Below are 12,421 nucleotides of genomic sequence, written 5' to 3' on the forward strand. Positions count from 1 at the left end.
TTCCTGACTTGGTCTCTAGAGTTGTCTTCCAGTCCAGTCAATGACTTGCACTTTACATTCCTGACTTGGTCTCTAGAGTTGTCTTCCAGTCCTTTCAATGACTTGCACTTTACATTCCTGACTTGGTCTCTAGAGTTGTCTTCCAGTCCTTTCAATGACTTGCACTTTACTTTCCTGACTTGGTCTCTAGAGTTGTCTTCCAGTCCAGTCAATGACTTGCACTTTACATTCCTGACTTGGTCTCTAGAGTTGTCTTCCAGTCCAGTCAATGACTTGCACTTTACATTCCTGACTTGGTCTCTAGAGTTGTCTTCCAGTCCTTTCAATGACTTGCACTTTACATTCCTGACTTGGTCTCTAGAGTTGTCTTCCAGTCCAGTCAATGACTTGCACTTTACATTCCTGACTTGGTCTCTAGAGTTGTCTTCCAGTCCTTTCAATGACTTGCACTTTACTTTCCTGACTTGGTCTCTAGAGTTGTCTTCCAGTCCAGTCAATGACTTGCACTTTTAACCAGCAAAGATAGCACGGGTTAAGCGGCACAGTGCCTCTAGCGCTTCGAGACCACTTTATCCTTAAATATTGAATCACAGATGTATTTTATACGACGTAAATATTGCAAACTTAATAAGAAATAATAAGACTGACTTATTAGCGTTCTGTGCTTTTTTTTCTTCATCGAGGTGCTTTCACGACAGTTAGCACACTTGACGTTACAAGACAGTACTGCTCATAGACATCCCACTGCCTTGTAACGTCAAGCGTGCTAACTGTCGTGAAAGCACATCGACGCAGAAAGCCGCGAGCAGGACGCTAATAAGTCAGTCTTATTATTTGTTCTCCAGTTTGAAATATTTACGTCGTATAAAATACATCTTTGATTCTTTAGTCAAGGATAAACATCGTCTGGATGCGCTAGAAGCACTGTGCCGCTTCTCGTGCTATCTTTGCTTGTTAGTTAGCTTAGCTCGCTAGTTAGCTTAGCTTGTTAGCTGCTAACAGAAGACACAGAAGTTATCAACACATCGCGAAGTAGAGATCAAGTGTGAGAGTAAAGTGTTGTGATTGTGTGAAAATGTCTACATTACAAATGTTGAGAGCGTTGGTGGATCAGCGACTAACTGCTGCCGTTGAAGAAATATTTGTAGTGTTAGAAAGAACGATAGCAGAATACAAGGCGGAACTTTCTAGAACAAAGGAGGATTACAATCAACTACTGGACGCTGTTTTCAAGAAACATCAATTGTGTTACACAGAACAGGTTTGTTTACTTCTTACTCTCACATCTTTACTAACTTTATATTTGATTAATAACAAGAACGTGACATTTGGAATATATAATATAATCACAATGACCAGTGGTGGAACAAGTCAGAGCTGGGCCGGGGGCGGCCTCCATGACGGGGCCCCCTAAACCTAAATAATAAAGCTAATTCTAACATCATCTTATAACACAAACATGCCTCTCTGGGTTTACCACCAACAATCTTTAACCAGGTTTTAAAACGTTTTCCAGCCATTTTTGCTGAAATTTGCATTTTCCTGACATGTATTTTTTTTCTCACTTTCACCACAGCATCAACCCGTTCACAGGATGTAGAAAAAATTATCAAAGGGGATCAGATTTTTTTTTTTTACTTTGCCTATCATTCACATCCCTAATGTAAGACAATAACATGTTTTATTTGTTATGTATTCTAATTCCTAAACAAATGTTAGCAACACCTTAACTATCCTAATTCTAACAATGCAGTCTATTCCGCTCACTAAGCCCCCTAAATAAGAATTAGTTGATCAATATAATATACCCAGAATGCTATCTCTTTAAAACATGCTGTAAAAATGCATATCCTCAGGAAATATGCCTTATAATAGCCACAAACTGGAGGATACATTTTTACTTGGATAACATTTTAAAAATAGTTTAAAGGTTTTATGGAATTTTCCAGGGTGTACCCCGCCTTCCGCCCCCCTGTTTGATTGTTTGATTGAGACTTTTATTAGTAGATTGCACAGTACAGTACATATTTCGTACAATTGACCACTACATGGTAACACCATTCGGGTGTTTTTTAAACAAGTTTTTCAACCTGTTTAAGTCGGGGTCCACGTTAATCAATTCATGATAAATGAAAAAGGACAAGAGGTAGAAAATGGATGGATGGAAGAAGACCCATCACAATACAACCATACAGGATAAAATTTGGCTTTTGCGCCACTAGCTTAATGCTAACATACAATGGACGACCACTTTGACAGGCTAACAAAAATTAGCATTGCCATCGTTTGAAACTTGTACAAAGGTTTAACAAACAGGAGTTTACTTGAACAAAACTGACACAAAACAACAGATGCATTTTTACTTCCATACTTATAATCCCCAAACTGTGTGGAAACTAAACTTTGTACGACAAGGCCATCATGTTCATCAAAGCTTCAAACTCTGATTTAGTATGGGAAAGTAATACAATAGTTTCCACTCACTAAGACCCCAAACAAGAAAAGATGGCCGCCGTGAGCAACGTGAGCTGACACCGTCTGTCTCTACACAAGTCCCAGTATGTAATGTTAGAAATAACAAACGCGCCAGTGACACAAGATTTTGAAGTCGTTTTCGCTATTTATATCCACCTCTCTGCAATTGGTGAAATATACATTACTAACGAGGGTGTTTTGGCTGAAAACAAGGTGCCTAGAGCGCCGAGTGACTCATTGTTCCCCTGCAACCATATACTGTATGTATGTATGTATATATATGTATATAATATATAATATGCCACAACGCGGATCAAAGGAATCTAAACGAGCCAGTGATCAATTGTCCTCTAGTGAACTGGACAAAAATGTAACATTTACTCCAGACGATCGAAAAATGTTGCAAGCTATGGTTGAAAAACTTGGGAAACTGGACATTTTGGATGAACTTAATCAGTCGAGCACAATCATGCTGAAATGGTGGAAATAAAAAAGGAACAGACAACGCTAAAAGTTGAGTTAACAAGCCTGAAACTCGAAACCACTAGACTGACATCAGAGAATGAGAATTAAAAATGTCTTAATTAAAAATGTTACTACTTCAACATTTCTCGACTGATGTGAAAAAGTCCAACACCCACCATTCAGAACATTCACAATTTCCCCCAAAAATCTCGCTTTTCCCGAAATTCCCAAATTTCCATGAAATTCCTATTGAAATGAATTACGTCAAAGTTCAACAACTCCTGCATTTTTCATCCGATTCAAAGCGTTCCAACTTCAAAATGTTCAGCCTGTTCAGGAACTGTGCTCCCTTTCAACACTTATTTAAACACATTCCCGGATTTCCTAAAATTCCCAGTATTTAGGGACATTTTTCCCATTCAAAATGAATTATACATTTTTCTAACTTCCACAATTCCAACATTTTTCAACCCATTCAAAGCATTCCACCTTCAACACATTCCATTCATCCTGGAAATTCAAACAACCATTTTTCCACATTCAACAAATTTCCAGGAATTCCTTTATTTTTCTAACCTTATTTCCAACCCTCTATACTGCGATGACTCCTTTCACATTTCAACTGTTCCACTGTCAAAACATTCTTCTTAGTCAGGACAAAAAAAACCAAGTTGCTTTCAGAACTTGAAAAATTCCCGGTTTTCACGAAATTCAGAAATACCATTATTCAATTAAAAAACTGTTACTACTTCAACATTTCTTGACAGATTTAAACAATTCCAACACTAACCAATTCAACTTGTTCATGCTCTTCATCATTTTCAAAAAAAATCCGCTTTTACCAAAATTCGCAAATTTCCAGGAAGTTACCATTAGAGTGTCTGCCCTGAGATGAGTAGGTTGTGAGTTCAAACCCCGGTCGAGTCATACCAAAGACTATAAACGTGGGAGCCATTACCTCCCTGCTTGGCACTCAGCATCAAGGCTTGGAACTGGGGGTTAAATCACCACAAATGATTCCCGGGCGCGGCACCTCTGCTAACCACTGCTCCCCTCACCTCCCAGGGGGTGATCAAGGGTGATGGGTCAAATGCAGAGAATAATCTCACCACACCTAGTGTGTGTGTGACAATCATTGCTACTTTAACTTTAATATGAAAATATTCAAGCCATTCCAACAACAACATATTCCACTCATCCTGGACATTCAAACTAACACTTTCCCAAGTTTTAAACCACATTACAGTTTTCCTGGAAATTCCAACTCTTCAACATTCGAACCATTCCAACATTCAAACTATTCTTACATTCATACTAAATTCTGTCAGCAATTCAGTTCAATTTCAGCATTGGAGCATTCACACACAATTCTTTCAGGAATTGCTTCATCTACTTATTATTATTATTATTATTATTATTATTAAATGTAGCTTACCACATTGAATGTGTGGACTGCATGAATGATGTCTTCTCAATTCTCACTGTAACGCAATTTGAGTGTCTAGAAACACACTAAATTAATCTAATCCATTATTACTATTATTAATAAGATAAACAAGTTATCTTTTGAAGGTGTAGTCAGTAATCTGATTACTTCTTCCCAGTTTAAGTGTGGTGACACTATCTAAATGAAAGCAAAACAGATGTCATCTTGTTTGGCCAACATGTAGACTGTGCTCATACTTTTCTAGTGTGACATGTCTCTTAAAATTAATGTGAAAATGACAGTAATTATAGTCCACCAGCAGGGGGAGCTCATCACTAGTACTACTGCGTGGAGGCTGGCATGTGGTACATTATTTCCTGTGTGTGTATGACTTATTCAGAGGGACAACAGCACACTTTCATGTATGGTGTCTACCATTAAGGATTGCAGGAATGACTTTTAGGATGTTTTTATATGAATAAGGTGGATTGGACGTTGGCCTGGGAAGGCATTCCCTTGAAGGTCTTCTTCATGTGTCAGCTGGAAGTACCTTGACTGCTGTGAGGGGAAACTGATGAGATTGTGAGATCATATGTTGGTGCAGGACAACGTCTCATGTGACTGAGCAAAGCTGGACTTTTCTCAAGAATGTTTGTTTTCTCCTGTCCTGTAGAACTCAATGAAGCACATCGTCCTCGTGAGCAGGAGTTGGAACCACAGTCCCCCCACATACACGAGGAAGAAGAGGTACCACATTTCCAACACATCAAAGAAGGAGGAGAGGAGCCACAGCCCCCCCCCCCCACATTAAAGAGGAAGACGAGGCGCCACAGACCCATAATGTTAAACTGACCCTTCACATTAAAGGGCAAGCGGAGGACCCACTGATCTTACACATCAAAAAGGAAGAGGAGGACCCACTGAGCCCTCACATTAAAGAGGAAGAGGAGGAAGAGGGCATCAGTCAGCCTAAATGGTTGGAGGAGTTCCCAGTGACTGGTGTCCCTGTGAAGAGTGAAGATGATGAGGTGAAAGTGAGGAGAGGGGAGGGGGGGAGCCTCCAAGCAGCAGCTCAACACAACACATGACAACAGGAGCTGATGGAGACCACTGTGGAGGATCACAAGCAGACAAGCTCTTAGCTCCACTATCAGATAGTGAGGACACAACGTCACACTCTCCTGACACTGATGATGAAGACTCTAAAGATGATAAGACATGTCACACTGACAACACTCACTTCACATCTTCTCTCTGTCACAAAACCTTTAAATACCATTGTCGTCTCAAAAGACACATGAGAACACACACTGGAGAAAAACCCTTTTCTTGTTCAATCCGTGGTAAAGGTTTTACACAAAGTCATGATTTGAAAGTACACATGAGAACACACACTGGTGAAAAACCTTTTTCTTGTTCAATCTGTGGTAAAGGTTTTACACAAAGTCACGATTTGAAAGTACACATGAGAACACACACTGGTGAAAAACCTTTTTCTTGTTCAATCTGTGGTAAAGGTTTTACACAAAGTCACGATTTGAAAGTACACATGAGAACACACACTGGTGAAAAACCTTTTACCTGTTCAATCCGTGGTAAAGGTTTTACACAAAGTCACCATTTGAAAGTGCACGTGAGAACACACACTGGAGAAAACCCTTTTTCTTGTTCAATCTGTGGTAAAGGTTTTACTACAAGTCAGAATTTGAAAGTACACACTAGAACACACACTGGAGAAAAATCACATTCCTGTTCAATCTGCAACAGAAGCTTTTGTGAGCGATCAAACCTTGTAGCACACATGAGAAGACACCCAAGAGAGAAAGTGTTAAAAGTTTAAGTACCAATGATTGTCACACACACACACGGAGGACACAAAGTGTTTCCAACCTAGCAGTGAGACCTGGTCAGGTCTCACTGCTGAGACCATCTTGCCTTCAAGCCAAGGTCAGCATACATGATGTTCTATAGCCCAGTGGTCCACAACCTTTTTGAATCCGCCGACCACTCAACGCTTAATAATTTGTCCCGCGGCCCGGGGTCAGGGGGTCCTTTTTTTTTTTTCTTCTTTGTCATGAAAAAAGGACGTTTTTGTCATGAAAAAGGGAGGTTTTTGTGGTTGGTGCACTAATTGTAAGTGTATATTGTGTTTTTTATGTTGATTTAATAAAAATAACAAAAAAACTTTCTGTTTTATTTTTAGTTTTTTTTTTAAATAAAAAATTCTTCTGAAGGCCCGGTACCAATCGGGCCACGTCCCGGTACCAATCGGGCCACGTCCCGGTACCGGGCCGTGGCCCAGTGGTTGGGGACCACTGCTATAGCCGACCTACATGTCTTTTCATTTTCATAGCTGGAAATAAATAAACGCATTGTCATATCCAAACATATTTCCACAGTACTGGACATTGAATCATTTGCACGCATCAAACTACTCAACACAGTCGCCCTCACTATCAGCTTAAATGTAAAGGATGTACGACTACCACAACCTGTACTACTATTATTAGTCAACTTAACTACTACCACAACCTGTACTACTATCATAAGTCAACTTAACTACTACCACAACTCAACCTGTACTACTATCATAAGTCAACTTAACTACTACCACAACCTGTACTACTATTATTAGTCAACTTAACTACTACCACAACCTGTACTACTATTATTAGTCAACTTAACTACTATCACAACCTGTACTACTATCATAAGTCAACTTAACTACTACCACAACCTGTACTACTATTATTAGTCAACTTAACTACTACCACAACCTGTACTACTATCATAAGTCAACTTAACTACTACCACAACTCAACCTGTACTACTATCATAAGTCAACTTAACTACTACCACAACCTGTACTACTATCATAAGTCAACTTAACTACTACCACAACCTGTACTACTATCATAAGTCAACTTAACTACTACCACAACTCAACCTGTACTACTATCATAAGTCACCTTAACTACTACCACAACCTGTACTACTATCATAAGTCAACTTAACTACTACCACAACCTGTACTACTATCATAAGTCAACTTAACTACTACCACAACTCAACCTGTACTACTATCATAAGTCACCTTAACTACTACCACAACCTGTACTACTATCATAAGTCAACTTAACTACTACCACAACTCAACCTGTACTACTATCATAAGTCAACTTAACTACTACCATAACTCAACCTGTACTACTATCATAAGTCAACTTAACTACTACCATAACTCAACCTGTACTACTATCATAAGTCAACTTAACTACTACCACAACCTGTACTACTATCATAAGTCAACTTAACTACTACCACAACTCAACCTGTACTACTATCATAAGTCACCTTAACTACTACCACAACCTGTACTACTATCATAAGTCAACTTAACTACTACCATAACTCAACCTGTACTACTATCATAAGTCAACTTAACTACTACCATAACTCAACCTGTACTACTATCATAAGTCAACTTAACTACTACCATAACTCAACCTGTACTACTATCATAAGTCAACTTAACTACTACCACAACCTGTACTACTATCATAAGTCAACTTAACTACTACCACAACTCAACCTGTACTACTATCATAAGTCAACTTAACGACTACCATAACTCAACCTGTACTACTATCATAAGTCAACTTAACTACTACCATAACTCAACCTGTACTACTATCATAAGTCAACTTAACTACTACCATAACTCAACCTGTACTACTATCATAAGTCAACTTAACTACTACCACAACCTGTACTACTATCATAAGTCAACTTAACTACTACCACAACTCAACCTGTACTACTATCATAAGTCAACTTAACTACTACCACAACTCAACCTGTACTACTATCATAAGTCAACTTAACTACTACCATAACTCAACCTGTACTACTATCATAAGTCAACTTAACTACTACCACAACTCAACCTGTACTACTATCATAAGTCACCTTAACTACTACCACAACCTGTACTACTATCATAAGTCAACTTAACTACTACCATAACTCAACCTGTACTACTATCATAAGTCAACTTAACTACTACCATAACTCAACCTGTACTACTATCATAAGTCAACTTAACTACTACCATAACTCAACCTGTACTACTATCATAAGTCAACTTAACTACTACCATAACTCAACCTGTACTACTATCATAAGTCAACTTAACTACTACCATAACTCAACCTGTACTACTATCATAAGTCAACTTAACTACTACCACAACTCAACCTGTACTACTATCATAAGTCAACTTAACTACTACCATAACTCAACCTGTACTACTATCATAAGTCAACTTAACTACTACCACAACTCAACCTGTACTACTATCATAAGTCACCTTAACTACTACCACAACCTGTACTACTATCATAAGTCAACTTAACTACTACCATAACTCAACTTGTACTACTATCATAAGTCAACTTAACTACTACCATAACTCAACCTGTACTACTATCATAAGTCAACTTAACTACTACCATAACTCAACCTGTACTACTATCATAAGTCAACTTAACTACTTCCACAACTCAACCTGTACTACTATCATAAGTCAACTTAACTACTACCATAACTCAACCTGTACTACTATCATAAGTCAACTTAACTACTACCATAACTCAACCTGTACTACTATCATAAGTCAACTTAACTACTACCATAACTCAACCTGTACTACTATCATAAGTCAACTTAACTACTACCACAACCTGTACTACTATCATAAGTCAACTTAACTACTACCATAACTCAACCTGTACTACTATCATAAGTCAACTTAACTACTAACATAACTCAACCTGTACTACTATCATAAGTCAACTTAACTACTACCATAACTCAACCTGTACTACTATCATAAGTCAACTTAACTACTACCATAACTCAACCTGTACTACTATCATAAGTCAACTTAACTACTACCACAACTCAACCTGTACTACTATCATAAGTCAACTTAACTACTACCATAACTCAACCTGTACTACTATCATAAGTCAACTTAACTACTACCACAACTCAACCTGTACTACTATCATAAGTCAACTTAACTACTACCACAACTCAACCTGTACTACTATCATAAGTCAACTTAACTACTACCATAACTCAACCTGTACTACTATCATAAGTCAACTTAACTACTACCATAACTCAACCTGTACTACTATCATAAGTCAACTTAACTACTACCACAACTCAACCTGTACTACTATCATAAGTCAACTTAACTACTACCATAACTCAACCTGTACTACTATCATAAGTCAACTTAACTACTACCATAACTCAACCTGTACTACTATCATAAGTCAACTTAACTACTACCATAACTCAACCTGTACTACTATCATAAGTCAACTTAACTACTACCACAACTCAACCTGTACTACTATCATAAGTCAACTTAACTACTACCATAACTCAACCTGTACTACTATCATAAGTCAACTTAACTACTACCACAACTCAACCTGTACTACTATCATAAGTCACCTTAACTACTACCACAACCTGTACTACTATCATAAGTCAACTTAACTACTACCATAACTCAACTTGTACTACTATCATAAGTCAACTTAACTACTACCATAACTCAACCTGTACTACTATCATAAGTCAACTTAACTACTACCATAACTCAACCTGTACTACTATCATAAGTCAACTTAACTACTTCCACAACTCAACCTGTACTACTATCATAAGTCAACTTAACTACTACCATAACTCAACCTGTACTACTATCATAAGTCAACTTAACTACTACCATAACTCAACCTGTACTACTATCATAAGTCAACTTAACTACTACCATAACTCAACCTGTACTACTATCATAAGTCAACTTAACTACTACCACAACCTGTACTACTATCATAAGTCAACTTAACTACTACCATAACTCAACCTGTACTACTATCATAAGTCAACTTAACTACTACCATAACTCAACCTGTACTACTATCATAAGTCAACTTAACTACTACCATAACTCAACCTGTACTACTATCATAAGTCAACTTAACTACTACCATAACTCAACCTGTACTACTATCATAAGTCAACTTAACTACTACCACAACTCAACCTGTACTACTATCATAAGTCAACTTAACTACTACCATAACTCAACCTGTACTACTATCATAAGTCAACTTAACTACTACCATAACTCAACCTGTACTACTATCATAAGTCAACTTAACTACTACCATAACTCAACCTGTACTACTATCATAAGTCAACTTAACTACTACCACAACTCAACCTGTACTACTATCATAAGTCAACTTAACTACTACCACAACTCAACCTGTACTACTATCATAAGTCAACTTAACTACTACCATAACTCAACCTGTACTACTATCATAAGTCAACTTAACTACTACCATAAGTCATGTTTCCTTTGATGTAAAGGTTGCAGAACACTGTTATTAAAGAAGACATTTATATAATTTACATATTAGTTTTACATTTGTTCATACTTTTGAGTACACATAAATCCCTCTAAGTTCATATTTATTGGTTCACATCTGAATCATCTTCTGGAAGCATTTCCTTATTTACTTTATTCATGATTCGAGCGGTGGTGTTTTATACAAGATCATTTAATTTTAAAATGTGACTTTTGAAGTAATGTTGCTGGGAAGTATAATAAAAGAAAAAAGAGGGGGAGATACAGGCAATGATTTAATAAATGTCTGTCAAAAGAACCCCAAACAATTGAAGAATGTGAACAAAATATCTGATTATTTACAATTTGGAACAAATTTAAATCCTTGAGAAGATTCGTCACCAAAAAAAGAAAAACTTACAGAAAAAATTTAATTTAAAAAAATGATTATTAGTAATAAAAGACACTTGTGTATGTACATATCATGTATAATTGTGTGTGTATACACTTTGGAGGTGTAAGAGAACAACAATAATATGATTATTAGTAATAAAAGACACTAGTATATGTACATATCATGTATAATTGTGTGTGTATACACTTTGGAGGTGTAAGAGAACAACAATAATATGTTTATTAGTAATAAAAGACACTTGTGTATGTACATATCATGTATAATTGTGTGTGTATACACAGTAAGAGAACAACAATAATATGATTATTAGTAATAAAAGACACTTGTGTATGTACATATCATGTATAATTGTGTGTGTATACACTTTGGAGGTGTAAGAGAACAACAATAATATGATTATTAGTAATAAAAGACACTTGTGTATGTACATATCATGTATAATTGTGTGTGTATACACAGTAAGAGAACAACAATAATATGATTATTAGCAATAAAAGACACTTGTGTATGTACATATCATGTATAATTGTGTGTGTGTAAACACAATAAGAGAAGAATGGCGCCACATACTGTATGTTGTGTCCACATGTTGTCTGCTCACTATACATCCATTCATTGTTACTTCAGCAAACTTGATGCTAAATATTTCAGCTTTTGTTTTTGTTTTGAGAACAACAATGACTGAATGTCTGACGAAAAACAAAAATAGAACTTTTGTATCAGTACATGTTAGTACATTCTTTTACCAACACAGATGTATTGTATTATGCAAATGATCAAAGAGGAAGACAAAACACCTGAAGTCTTGTGACTGACATCTATTCTGCTTTACTGGATCACACCTGGGAGAGTTTTGCATCATAATAAAGTACATTCAATACTTGTTGGAATTCCTTTTTACAAGATTTCAAAATGCAACACTTGCCAAAAAGTAATTTGGAGTAATAAACAAAACGTAATGAACTTCAATATGATTTATTTCATTAAAATAACTGAGATGTATGTGTTTTCATTCCAGAAAAGCTGTGTCAGTAATTAGATATTTTCCACATCACTTTATGTTAAGTGCCATAATGTTTAGTTATGGGCTGATTTCAGCTTTTAAAAAGGTATTGCAACAAGTCAAAAGTAATAAGTTGTATTTTATTTTTTAATTTTCCCAATTTCGATGCAGCAACTATAAAGCAGAAAATATGTGTCAATA

At 36.6% G+C, this 12,421-nt stretch overlaps 1 long non-coding RNA gene across 4 annotated transcripts in view; it reads left to right on the forward strand.

The window, feature by feature from the left end:
- LOC133541357 (uncharacterized) overlaps positions 1–12,421 on the forward strand; it is a 68,617-nt gene that overhangs the window by 12,288 nt on the left and 43,908 nt on the right. Inside the window, exons 3-4 of one of the 4 annotated variants that reach the window (XR_009803847.1) lie at positions 4,850–4,948; positions 5,040–6,555. This is a non-coding gene — a long non-coding RNA (uncharacterized LOC133541357). Of the gene's footprint in view, positions 1–756; positions 1,262–4,849; positions 4,949–5,039; positions 6,556–12,421 lie in introns of those variants that run through there. The other 3 variants (XR_009803845.1, XR_009803846.1, XR_009803848.1) reach the window with 3 other exon arrangements.

Source organism: Nerophis ophidion, linkage group LG23 (assembly GCF_033978795.1).
Source record: "Nerophis ophidion isolate RoL-2023_Sa linkage group LG23, RoL_Noph_v1.0, whole genome shotgun sequence".
Classification (NCBI taxonomy): domain Eukaryota; kingdom Metazoa; phylum Chordata; class Actinopteri; order Syngnathiformes; family Syngnathidae; genus Nerophis; species Nerophis ophidion.